Genomic DNA, 13371 nt, shown 5'->3' on the forward strand with positions numbered 1-13371 from the left:
TCTTTATCTGTACAACACTCTGTATCTGTACAGCTCTCTCCCTCCTACCCGATGGAGATCTCGCCACTCTGATGAAGCTGACCAGTCTGCAGTGCCAGTGGCTGGTCTGGCCACTGTGAGTCTGAGTTTGAAAGACACTGGATGGAAATTTCCAATGTTGCTGGGCACCGTGCCCCCACTGCCAGCGAGAATGGAGAATCTGACACTCAGCCAAGTCCCCATTCACTGCAGCAGGACTGGAGAATCCCAGCCCTGCGGGGAGGGTGGAGAATCCCAGCCCTGGGGTGAGGTTGGTGAATCCCAGCCCCGGGGGTGAGGGTCGGAGAATCCCGGCCCCAGGGCGAGGTCGGAGAATCCCAGTCCCGGGGACGAGGTCGAGAATCCCAGCCCCGGGGCGAGTTCGGAGAATCCCAGCCCCGGGGACGGGGTCGGAGAATCCCAGCCCCGGGGACGGGGTCGGAGAATCCCAGCCCCGGGGACGGGGTCGGAGAATCCCAGCCCCGGGGACGGGGTCGGAGAATCCCAGCCCCGGGGGCGAGGTCAGAGAATCCCAGTCCCGGGGACGGGGTCGGAGAATCCCAGTCCCGGGGACGGGGTCGGAGAATCCCAGTCCCGGGAGCGAGGGCGGAGAATCCCAGTCCCGGGAGCGAGGGCGGAGAATCCCAGTCCCGGGGACGGGGTCGGAGAATCCCAGTCCCGGGAGCGAGGGCGGAGAATCCCAGTCCCGGGAGCGAGGGCGGAGAATCCCAGCCCCGGGGGGGGAGGGCGGAGAATCCCAGTCCCGGGGGAGAGGTCGGAGAATCCCAGTCCCGGGAGCGAGGGCGGAGAATCCCAGTCCCGGGAGCGAGGGCGGAGAATCCCAGTCCCGGGAGCGAGGGCGGAGAATCCCAGCCCCGGGGGGGGAGGGCGGAGAATCCCAGTCCCGGGGGAGAGGTCGGAGAATCCCAGTCCCGGGGGTGAGGTCGGAGAATCCCAGCCCTGGGGGTGAGGTCGGAGAATCCCAGTCCCGGGGGAGAGGTCGGAGAATCCCAGTCCCGGGGGCGAGGTCGGAGAATCCCAGTCCCGGGGGTGAGGTCGGAGAATCCCAGCCCTGGGGGCGAGGTCGGAGAATCCCAGCCCCGGAGCGGGGTCGGAGAATCCCAGCCCCGGGGGAGAGGGCGGAGAATCCCAGTCCCGGGGGCGAGGTCGGAGAATCCCAGCCCCGGGGACGGGGTCGGAGAATCCCAGCCCCGGGGGAGAGGGTCGGAGAATCCCAGCCCCGGGGGAGAGGGTCGGAGAATCCCAGCCCCGGAGCGGGGTCGGAGAATCCCAGCCCCGGGGGCGAGTTCGGAGAATCCCAGCTAGTGTTTCTTTGCTGTCAGTGTCCTGCTCAGGTTGGACTTTCCATTCGGGCATCAATGCCTGAGCAGCAGATAGTTCCTGGGAATGTGGCACAGCAGTGCAGAAAGGAAATAGGAGATGGGGAGAAGGCATTTGGACTGTAAATTGGGGGAAAAGATTCGATACTTGTAACCTGGATAAACAGTACAAGCTCTTTTCCATTCTGTAGTGACATTCTCTTGCATAATATTCAATATAATTATTTCATAGAAGGAGTGTAATTAGATCCTACTTTATCAATCATCTGATAAGGTCAAAAGATCAAATAACTCCTGAGCAAGAAAGTGGAATTATTGATAGTGAGAAGCGTTGGAGCCCTCAGGTGTGTCTGTGCGATATAACATGTAAGAGCCCAGAGGAGAAAGACTGAAGACTTCATAAGTATATCCATGTTTACTTGATCAGCAAGTCTCAAAGCCCTGCTGATTACTGCCTCCCATTACAACATACTCTCTATCAGCTATCCATCACACTTTATCACCGTACTTCAAACCACAAAAACTAATAAAAAGTGTCACGATGGAGATAATGGGTAAATGGATAAAGTGCCAAGTCAATGGAAAGGCTCTTGGGAATACTGTAAGACAGTTCACTGATTCACTATGAGCCCATTACACACTCCCGTCCTGTCAGTTTCACCCCACAAAGCCCACTCACAGTAAACCTTCACCAGTAACTAAACAAACTGAACTCCAGATCTCCCAGATGGTCGTGGTTGAAGATTCAGAAAGTGCAATTAAATGAGGCATACTGCACTGGGTGCGAAGGGAGTCAACATTGATCAGTTTGAACATAAGAACATAAGAAATAGGAGCAGGAGTCGGCCATCTAGCCCTTCGAGCCTGCCCCGCCATTCAATAAGATCATGGCTGATCTGAAGTGGATCAGTTCCACTTTCCCGCTTTCTCCCCTTAATTCCCCTGTCTATCAGAAACCTATCTATCCGTGACTTAAATATATTCAGCGAGGCAGCCTCCACCACTTCAACGGGCAGAGAATTCCAGAGATTCACCACCCTTTGAGTGAAGAAGTTCCTCCTCAACTCTGATCTAAACTCCCCCTTATCTTGAGGCTGTGCCCTCTAGTCCTGCTGTCCTTTCTAAGCGGGAAGAATCTCTCTACCTCTACCCTATCCATCCCCTTCATTATCTTATACGTCTCTATAAGATCCCCCCTCATCCTTCTAAACTCTAACGAGTACAGACCCAGTCTATTTAGTCTCTCTTCATAGTCCAACCCCCTCATCTCCGGCATCAGCCTAGTAAACCTCCTCTGCACTCCCTCCAAGGCCAAAATATCCTTGCGTAAGTGCGGCGACCAAAACTGCACAGAGTACTCCAGCTGCGGCCTCACCAGTACCCTGTACAGTTGCAGCAAGACCTCCCTGCTTTTTGGTGGAGATCAAAGCGGGCTGTTTTGTCCTTCATAGTGTCAAGAACCTCAAGGGTTGTTGGAGTTATACCTCGTCCATAGATGGACCAAAACCCTGCCTTGTACACTTTACATGTTGCACTGGAGATAAGTCACTTGATGCAGGATCTCCAGCCTGTCCGGGAAGCCACAGTAATTGGTCCAGTTACGTTACTGGTCAGTGGTAGCGCCCAGCATGTTGAGGGTGGGGGATTCATAAGAACATAAGCACATAAGAAATAGGAGCAGGGGTAGGCCATCCAGCCCCTCGAGCCTGCCCCGCCATTCAATAAGATCATGGCTGATCTGTCATGGCTCAGTTCCACATTCCCGCCCTCTCCCCATAACCCTTAATCCCCTCTCTTATCAAAAACCCATCAACCCGCGTCTTAAAAATATTTAGCGAGGCAGCCTCCACCACTTCAACGGGCAGAGAATTCCAGAGATTCACCACCCTTTGAGTGAAGAAGTTCCTCCTCAACTCCGTTCTAAACCGCCTCCCCTTTATCTTGAGGCTGTGCCCCCTAGTCCTACTGTCCTTTCTGAGCGGGAAGAGCCTCTCCACCTCTATCCTATCCATCCCATTCATCATCTTATACGTCTCAATGAGATCTCCCCTCATTCTTCTAAACTCTAACGAGTACAAGCCTAGTTTATTCAGCCTCTCCTCATAGCTCAACCCCCTCAACTCCGGCATCAGCCTAGTAAACCTCCTCTGCACTCCCTCCAAGGCCAAAATATCCTTGCGTAAGTGCGGCGCCCAAAACTGCACACAGTACTCCAGCTGCGGCCTCACCAGTGCCCTGTACAGTTGCAGTAAGACCTCCCTACTTTTATATTCAACCCCCCTCGCTATGAAGGCCAGCATCCCATTCGCCTTCCTGACCACCTGCTGCACCTGCAAGCTGGGTTTTTGCAACTCATGCACAAGGACCCCGAGGTCCCTCTGCACCGTCGCCTGCTGCAGTTTTTCTCCACGTAAGAAATAGTCCTTCCTACTATTATTCCTACCAAAGTGGACCACCTCACACTTGCCAACATTAAATTCCATTTGCCATTTCCTGGCCCATTCGCCCAGCCTATCTAGATCCTTCTGCAGACTCTCCACACCCTCCGCACAATTTGCCGTTCCACCAATCTTGGTGTCATCAGCAAATTTCGACACCCTACACTCGGTTCCCTCCTCCAGATCATCTATATAAATGGTGAATAGCTGAGGCCCCAGCACCGACCCCTGGGGCACTCCACTAGTCACCATCCGCCAATCCGAACAGCACCCATTGACCCCCACTCTCTGCCTCCTATTTGACAACCAATCCTCTATCCACGCTAACACCCTACCCCCAACTCCATGTCCCCTAACCTTCTGCAATAACCTCTTGTGAGGTACCTTGTCAAACGCCTTCTGAAAATCAAGAAAGACCACATCCACCGGCTCTCCTCTATCCACCGCCCTAGACACATCCTCATAGAACTCCAATAAATTTGTCAGACACGACTTCCCCTTAACGAAACCGTGCTGTGTCTGCTCTATCAAGCAATTCCGCTCAAGATGCCTCGCTATTTTCTCCTTGATGACGGATTCTAACATTTTACCTACAACAGACGTTAAACTAACCGGCCTATAATTCCCTGCCTTTTGCCTGGCACCCTTCTTAAACAACGGCGTAACATTAGCACCCACGGAGACACGGGGAGAATGTGCAAACTCCACACACAGACAGTGACCCGAGCCGGGAATCGAACCCAGGTCCCTGGAGCTGTGAAGCAGCAGTGCTAACCCACTGTGCTACCGTGCCACTCTCTGCCTTTTCTGTCTGTGTCTGGACATCCTCCAAAGTCCCCCACCCCCACCTCCCGTGGGTAAGATGGCCTTTCTCCTCACGCACAGATCCTGGACCAAGTCCAAAGCCACATCAGGGAACCTTGGAACACACCCTCTGTCCTTTCACATCATTCTTCACCACGCTCAGAATAATTTCTGCAGAAGTATTTCAACACCAGAATGTGACCCCCCCCCCTCCCCTTTCACAGATATTTTAAGCGGTGGAGGCGAACTTTAAGTGGTGCTACCTTCACAAACTTGGCCCCCCTCTCGCTGAAGTCTGCAGCCAGTTAAATTTAAAGCTTATTTCTTTAAGTTTAACATTTACAAGTAGACTTAAATTCACGCTGCCATGAAGTTACTGTAAAAATCCCCCCGTCACCACACTCCGGTGCCTGTACAGGTACGCCGTGTGAGAATTTACAAAGAACAAAGAACGACACAGCACGGGGAACAGGCCCTTCGGCCCAACGAGCCCGCGCCGCCATCTTAACATTGTGCTTTTCCTCCTCCACCCTTGACCCATGTCTATGCTTATGGTACCCCCATTGGAAACCAGATTGAGGGGAGACTAATTTAGGGACAATTTGTTACACCAATCAGCCTAAGAGCACATCTTTGGGGTGTGGGAGGAAACCGGAGCACCCAGAGGAAACCCACGCAGACATGGGGAGAATGTGCAAACTCCCACAGACACCGGCCCAAATCCATGTATCTGCACAGCAAACAGTGATAGTCACTGAGCTGTCGTGGTGCCCATCAGCTGGTCCAGTTTTAAGCGTACACTAACGACGCAAAGTACTAGGCTACTCTCGAAACATCCAAAAGCAGCCCACGCACGACCCACCGTGTGCATACCCCTCGTCAGACAACAATTTAGCACGGCCAATGGACCTAACCAGCACGTCTTTTGGACTGGAAGGAAGCCCATGCAGACACGGGGAGAACATGCATGCAAGCACCCTCACCCAAACCGGGAATCGAACCTGGGTCCCCTGATGCTGGAAGGCAGCAGTGCTAGCCAGTGCGCTGCCCAATTAGCAGTGTGTTTAATGTTATTAATAGAATATAAAGGGGAATGAACAGGGGGAGATGAATCGCACACCACAATTCCAGCATCTATTTTTGGATCTTGGCCAATCTTTCCCCCGAGTAGATCCAGCTAAATTGGATCCACCAGCGCCTTTGATAGATTCCTAGGCTGTGTTTGCTCTATCAAAGCCTTGGCATTCTGAAGCTAGGCAGTTCAGAAAGTTGCGAAGAATTTTGCAGCATCTATTTGAACGTGGAGCGATCTAACTATGACCGTCCATTCCTTCTCAATTGGCTTCTACAGAAAGTCAGAGAGATATGAAACGAGCTGCTTACAAATCCAGAAAATACGTAACGTTACCTTCTGTAATAGAACTTTACGATGAGAATTGAATCGGTTACGGTACGTGGACAGGAGTGGGATGAATCCTGGATCTCCCACCGTGCTCACAATAAGATATGATCACCGTCCAGGTGGGACTGGAGACTTTTAAGCGCAGAAATACTTTAATGATAAGATCTATTAAAAAATGAGGCAGGGATGCATTCTGTTGGCATGGTATACGTTAAATTTTAACTCCAAGGGATTGAAGGTTGCTTTGAAAGTGCAATGATCCACTCTTTAACCCTCTGTCTGTCACATTCAGCGAAATCTGTTTCCATCAAGCCGCCTGGCTTTCCGCCTCACCAATAATGACCAAAAACACACCTAATTTGGTGAATCTGCCCCTACCTTTAAGCTGGTGGCCATTTCTTCAGCCACCCAGTAATTCCTTCACTGCAATTCCCCACCTGTCTGTCCTCCTAAAGCGTCTTCCGTCATGATGAAAAGAAAGGACAGTTTCGTCAAAGCTTTTCAGCTTGTACTCATCAGAACAATTCGCAAGAATGTGAAATGCAAAAGCAACAACAACTCGTACTGCATAGAATCATAGAAACCCCACAGTGCAGAAAGAGGCCCTTCGGCCCATCGAGCCTGCACCGACCACAATCCCCATATTATACCCACTAATCCCTCTAACCTAAGGACACTAAGGGGCAATTTCTTAGCATGGCCAATCAACTTAACCCGCGCATCTTTGGACTGTGGGAGGAAACTGGAACACCCGGAGGAAACCCACGCAGAGAAGAGAGTGATGATTGTTTATGAAAGTGGACTCTGGTTGGTAGGGAGGGCGTCACGGAGAATGTACCAGTTGATGGCAGCTGATAATTAACTGCCAAGAATTGTTTGATAGTTAAACTAGGCATCTTGATTCTGATTGGTCAAGCCATTGCCTTGAGAAATTAAGCAGTGGTTGGTATTCCTTATTTTGTTTAGCTGGAACAGCTGTGTGTGTAGATGTTCTGTCTGTAAAGAATATAGGTCTGTGTATTAATATATGTAGTTTGCAGTATACACAAACGTGAGCTCGGCAATCTTGTAGTGGTTGTCAGGGTAATTGTTAGCATACTGTGGAATATTCAGCAAATATTGTCTAATCAGAGTGACATAGAACATAGAACACTACAGCACAAACAGGCCCTTCGGCCCACAAGTTGCGCTGATCATATCCCTACTACCAGGCCTATCTGTAACCCTCAATCCTATTAAATCCCATATACTCATCCAGAAGTCTTTTAAAAGACCCCAACGAGTTCACCTCTACCACCACCAACGGCAGCCAATTCCACTCACTCACCACCCTCTGAGTGAAAAACTTACCCCTAACATCTCCTCTGTACCTGCTCCCCAGCACCTTAAACCTGTGTCCTCTCGTAGCGACCATTTCAGCCCTGGGAAATAGCCTCCGAGAATCCACCCTATCTATTCCTCTCAACATTTTATAAACCTCTATCAGGTCACCTCTCAACCTTCGTCTCTCCAGGGAGAAGAGTCCCAGCTCCCTCAACCTATCCTCATAAGGCATGCCTCCCAATCCAGGCAACATCCTTGTAAATCTCTGCACCCTCTCAATAGCTTCCTTCCTGTAGTGAGGTGACCAGAACTGCGCACAGTACTCCAAGTGGGGTCTGACAAGGGTCTTATAAAGTTGCAGCATTACCTCCTGACTCCTAAACTCAATCTCTTGATTAATGAAGGCCAGTACACCATACGCCTTCTTAACCACATCCTCCACCTGCGAGGCCGATTTGAGAGTCCTGTGGACCCGGACCCCAAGATCCTTCTGATCCTCAACACTGCTAAGACTCCTACCCTTGATATTGTACTCCTGCATCCTATTGGACAGTGTGTTTTGAGTCTTGCACACACGGGCTGGTTGGGCACTGTCTGTACCTTGTCCAGTGGAAGGGACACGCTGTTTGATAGAATTCACAAGTCTTTGGGACATACGACCTACATTGGTGGGAATGTGAGTGGTGAGGGAGGCTTTATTTCAGAGGTTTCAAGGTGATTTAGACAAATTGAGTGAGTGGGCCAATATATTGTTAATACAGTATAATGTAGACAAACGTGAAGTTACTCACTTTGGATACCCACAGAGCGCAGAGTAATATTTAAATAATGATAGATTGGGAAATGGGATCAGGGTGTTTGTATAGAGCAATCACGATAGGAAGCAGTAATAACGGCAAACTGAGGAAAGTATACGGTATGTTGGCCTTCATTGCAAGAGGACAAAGAACAAAGGATCTAGCAGATGGAGTATAACGTTGGCAAATAGAACAAAGAAAACAGCCCAGGAAACAGGCCCTTCAGCCCAACAAGCCCACAAATGTGTGGTTATCCACTTTGGAAGAAATAATAGTAAAATAGACTATTATTTAAATGGTGAAAAATTACAACATACTACGGTGCAGAGGGACCTGGGAGTCCTTGTGCATGAATCGCAAAAACCCAGTCTGCAGGTGCAGCAAGAAGGCGAATGGGATGCTGGCCTTTACAGCGAGGGGGATAGAATATAAAAGTAGGGAGGTCTTGCTGCAACTGTACAAGGTACTGGTGAGGCCGCAGCTGGAGTACTGTGTGCAGTTTTGGTCGCCGCACTTACGCAAGGATATATTGGCCTTGGAGGGAGTGCAGAGGAGGTTCACTAGGCTGATACTGGAGATGAGGGGGTTGGACTATGAAGAGAGACTAAATAGACTGGGTCTGTACTCGTTGGAGTTTAGAAGGATGAGGGGGGATCTTATAGAGACGTATAAGATAATGAAGGGGATGGATAGGGTAGAGGTAGAGAGATTCTTCCCGCTCAGAAAGGACAGCAGGACTAGAGGGCACAGCCTCAAGATAAGGGGGGGTGCAGTTTAGAACGGAGTTGAGGAGGAACTTCTTCACTCAAAGGGTGGTGAATCTCTGGAATTCTCTGCCCGTTGAAGTGGTGGAGGCTGCCTCGCTAAATATATTGAAGTCACGGGTAGATAGGTTTCTGATAGACAAGGGAATTAAGGGGAGAAAGCGGGAAAGTGGAACTGATCCACTTCAGATCAGCCATGATCTTATTGAATGGCGGGGCAGGCTCGAAGGGCTAGATGGCCGACTCCTGCTCCTATTTCTTATGTTCTTATGTTCAATAGTGTGGCAATCAGAACTCCATCTGTGGCCTAACCAATGGTTTATAAAGTTGTACCAAGACCCCCCCTGCTCTATTTTCTATACCCCAGCTAATGGAGACGAGAATTCCGTAAAGCCTTCTTCACCACCCTATTGACTGGTGCTTCTACCTTAAGAACATAAGAACATAAGAAATAGGAGCAGGAGTAGGCCATCTAGCCCTTCGAGCCTGCCCCGCCATTCAATAAGATCATGGCTGATCTGTCGTGGCTCAGTTCCACATTCCCGCCCTCTCCCCATAACCCTTAATCCCCTCTCTTATCAAAAACCCATCAACCCGCTTCTTAAAAATATTTAGCGAGGCAGCCTCCACCACTTCAACGGGCAGAGAATTCCAGAGATTCACCACCCTTTGAGTGAAGAAGTTCCTCCTCAACTCCGTTCTGAACCGCCCCCCCTTTATCTTGAGGCTGTGCCCCCTAGTCCTACTGTCTTTTTTGAGCAGGAAGAGTCTTTCCACCTCTATCCTATCCATCCCATTCATCATCTTATACGTCTCAATGAGATCTCCCCTCATTCTTCTAAACTCTAACGAGTACAAGCCTAGTTTATTCAGCCTCTCCTCATAGCTCAACCCCCTCAACTCCGGTATCAGCCTAGTAAACCTCCTCTGCACTCCCTCCAAGGCCAAAATATCCTTGCGCAGGTGCGGCGCCCAAAACTGCACACAGTACTCCAGCTGCGGCCTCACCAATGCCCTATACAGCTGCAGCAAGACCTCCCTACTTTTATATTCAATCCCCCTCGCTATGAAGGCCAGCATCCCATTCGCCTTCCTGACCACCTGCTGCACCTGCAGGCTGGGTTTTTGCGACTCATGCACAAGGACCCCGAGGTCCCTCTGCACCGTCGCCTGCTGCAGTTTTTCGCCACGTAAGTAATAGTCCTTCCTACCATTCTTCCTACCAAAGTGGACCACCTCACACTTGCCAACATTAAATTCCATTTGCCATTTCCTGGCCCATTCGCCCAGCCTATCTAGATCCTTCTGCAGACTCTCCACACCCTCCGCACAATTTGCCTTTCCCCCAATCTTGGTGTCATCAGCAAATTTCGACACCCTACACTCGGTTCCCTCCTCCAGATCATCTATATAAATGGTAAATAGCTGAGGCCCCAGCACCGACCCCTGGGGCACCCCACTAGTCACCAACCGCCAATCCGAATAGCACCCATTGACCCCCACTCTCTGCCTCCTATTTGACAACCAATCCTCTATCCACGCTAACACCCTACCTTAGGAATGTATGGACTTGAACACCAAGCTCCCTTTGTTCCTCAGTACTCCGTAGGGGTCTGCCATTTATTGTGGATTTTTATCCTTATTAGACCTCCCAAAATGTGTCCTCCCACACTTATCAGGATGGAATTCCACCCGCCATCGCTCTGCCCAATTTACTAGCTGATCAACGTCACTCAGTAGTCTAAGACTATCCTGCATTCACGTCCAAGTTACCAAGTGGCGAGGGTCCCAGCACCAATCCTTCTAGAACATAGAACATTCCAGCGCAGTACAGGCCCTCCGGCCCTCAATGTTGCGCCGACCAGTGGAACCAATCCAATGACCCTCGAACCTAAACTATTCCATTTGCCAATCCACTGAACGCCCTAAAAATTGGCGAGTCCACAACTGCTGCAGGCAGGGCAGTCTGAGTAAAGCAAGTGGGTACCCTGCTGCTCACGGGCTTCCAATCACAAACATAATCCGCCATCTTTGCCTCTTGTTAACAAGCTAATTTTAAACCCAATTTGCCATGGATCCCACGGCATCGAAACTTTTCCATTGAGGACCCACGGACTCACTGTAGTCCATGGAAACCAGCACTACCTCATTATACTTAGCTTCAAGAAACCCAATTAAATTGGTCAGACAGAATGCCCCACCAACAAATCCATGCTGACTATCCCTAAGCGATCCCTGCCTTTCCAATTTCCGCAGAGCTTTTGTAATAATTTCCCTACTCCAGACACACTGGGCCTGTAACTACCTGGCTCATCCCTGCTACCCTTCTCGAGTAAAGGTACCACATTAGCTATCCTCCGGTCATCTAAGCACTTCACCTGTGGTGTTAAGAGGATAAGAGGAGTGAGTGTTCACACGTGAGAATACCATCCACCAGGTACACGGTACATACTCTCACAACTCGGCCAATGTTGTCTACCTGATACGTTGCAAGAAAGGATGTCCGGAGGCACTGGGGAGACCATGCAGACGCTACGACAACGGATGAATGAACATCGCTCGACAATCATCAGGTAAGACTGTTCTCTTCCTGTTGGCGAACACTTCAGTGGTCACAGGCGTTCAGCCTCTGATCTTCGGGTAAGCATTCTCCAAGGCGGCCTTCACGACACACGACAGCGCAGAGTCGCTGAGCAGAGACTGATAGCCAAGTTCTGCACACATGGGGACGGCCTCAACCAGGATCTTGGGTTCATGTCGCACTATCTGTAACCCCCGTGACTTGCAAAATCTCACTAACTGTCCTGTCTGACAATACACATCTCTTTAACCTGTGCTTAACCCTCTCTCCACTCACATTGTCTGTACCTTTAAGACTTGATTACCTGTAAAGACTCGCATTTCAACCATTATTCTGTAAATTGAGTTTGTGTTTGTATATGCCCTGTTTGTGAACACAACTCCCACTTACCCGATGAAGGGGCAGCACTCCGAAAGCTAGTGGATTTTGCTACCAAACAAACCTTTAACCTGGTGTCGTGAGGCTTCTCACTGTGTTTATACAATAATCATGGGGGATTTTAATCTGCATATTGATTGGTTGACTCAAGTCGGATGCGGTGGGCTTGAGGAAGAGTTCTTGGAATGCTGTTGGGATAGTTTCCTTGAACAGTGTGGTACAGAACCTACAAGGGAGCGAGCTATCTTAGATCTGGTACTGTGTGACGAGGCAGGTAGAATTAGGGACCTTGTTGTGAGGGATCCTCTTGGGACGAGTGATCATTGTATGGTTGAGTTTTTGATGCAGATGGAGGAGGAGAAAGTGGGGTCCCGGACCTGTGTCCTCTGTTTGAACAGAGGGGAGTATGATAGGATGATAGAGGAATTGGCAACTGTAGATTGGGGGCACAGATTGGTCGGTAGGACTGCTGAGGAACAGTGGAGGATCTTTAAGGAGATCTTTTTCAGTACTCAGCAGAAATTTATTCTGCTGGTAAAGAAGGAATGTAGGAGAAGGGAGAACCAGCCATGGTTAACAAAGGAAATAAAGGAGAGTATTAAATTAAAAACCGATGCGTACAGAGCAGCTAAAAATAGTGGGGAATTAGAAGATTGGGAAAGATTTAAAAAAACAACACAGAATGACTAAGAAAGCGATAAAGAAAGGAAGGATAGACTATGAAGCTAAACTAGCACTAAATATGAAAAAGGATAGAGTTTTTATAAATATATAAAGAGGAGGAGGCTGGCTAGGGTGAATGTTGGACCCTTAGAGGATGAGTGGGGGGATTTAGTGGTGGGGGAATGAGGAAATGGCAGAGGCCTTAAATAAGTTTTTTGCCTCAGTCTTCACGGAGGAGGACGCGAATAGTTTGCCAGGTTTTAAAGATAGAAGGATGGTAGGAGTTGAGGACCTGAATGCGATCACTGTCACTAGAGAGGTAGTGCTCGATAGACCCAGGACTGGATGGAATGCATCCCAGGGTTCTGAAGGAAATGGCAGAGGTGATAGTGGATGCCTTAGTGATTATTTTCCAAACCTCGCTGGATTCTGGGGAAGTGCCGGAAGATTGGAAAACGGCTAATGTTACGCCGCTGTTTAAAAAAGGTAGCAGGCAAAAAGTAGGGAATTATAGGCCGGTTAGTTTAACGTCTGTTGTAGGAAAAATGCTTGAATCCGTCATCAAAGAAGACATAACGAAGCACCTCGAGAAGAATTGTTTGATAGAGCAGACGCAGCACGGATTCGTTAAGGGGAAGTCGTGTCTGACGAATTTATTGGAATTCTATGAGGATGTGACTAGTGCGGTAGACAGAGGGGAACCAGTGGATGTGGTATTTCTTGATTTTCAGAAGGCGTTTGATAAGGTGCCGCACAAAATGTTGTTACAAAAGGTTAGGGGGCATGGAGTTGGGGGTAAGGTGTTAGCGTGGATAGAGGATTGGTTGTCAAATAGGAGGCAGAGAGTGGGTGTCAATGGGTGC

At 49.5% G+C, this 13371-nt stretch overlaps 1 protein-coding gene across 1 annotated transcript in view; it reads right to left on the reverse strand.

Moving 5' to 3' along the window:
- The window catches only part of LOC145356181 (glutathione hydrolase 1 proenzyme-like), a 101910-nt gene extending 95806 nt beyond the window's left edge, over positions 1-6104 (reverse strand). The window contains exon 1 of the mRNA XM_080208790.1: positions 6009-6104. The gene's annotated coding sequence lies outside the window, so the exon portion shown is untranslated. The remainder of the gene's footprint in view (positions 1-6008) is intronic.
- Between the last annotated feature and the right edge of the window lie 7267 nt (positions 6105-13371).

The sequence above is a fragment of the Carcharhinus amblyrhynchos genome, chromosome 20 (assembly GCF_965287045.1).
Source record: "Carcharhinus amblyrhynchos chromosome 20, sCarAmb.v2.hapA, whole genome shotgun sequence".
NCBI classification, from domain to species: domain Eukaryota; kingdom Metazoa; phylum Chordata; class Chondrichthyes; order Carcharhiniformes; family Carcharhinidae; genus Carcharhinus; species Carcharhinus amblyrhynchos.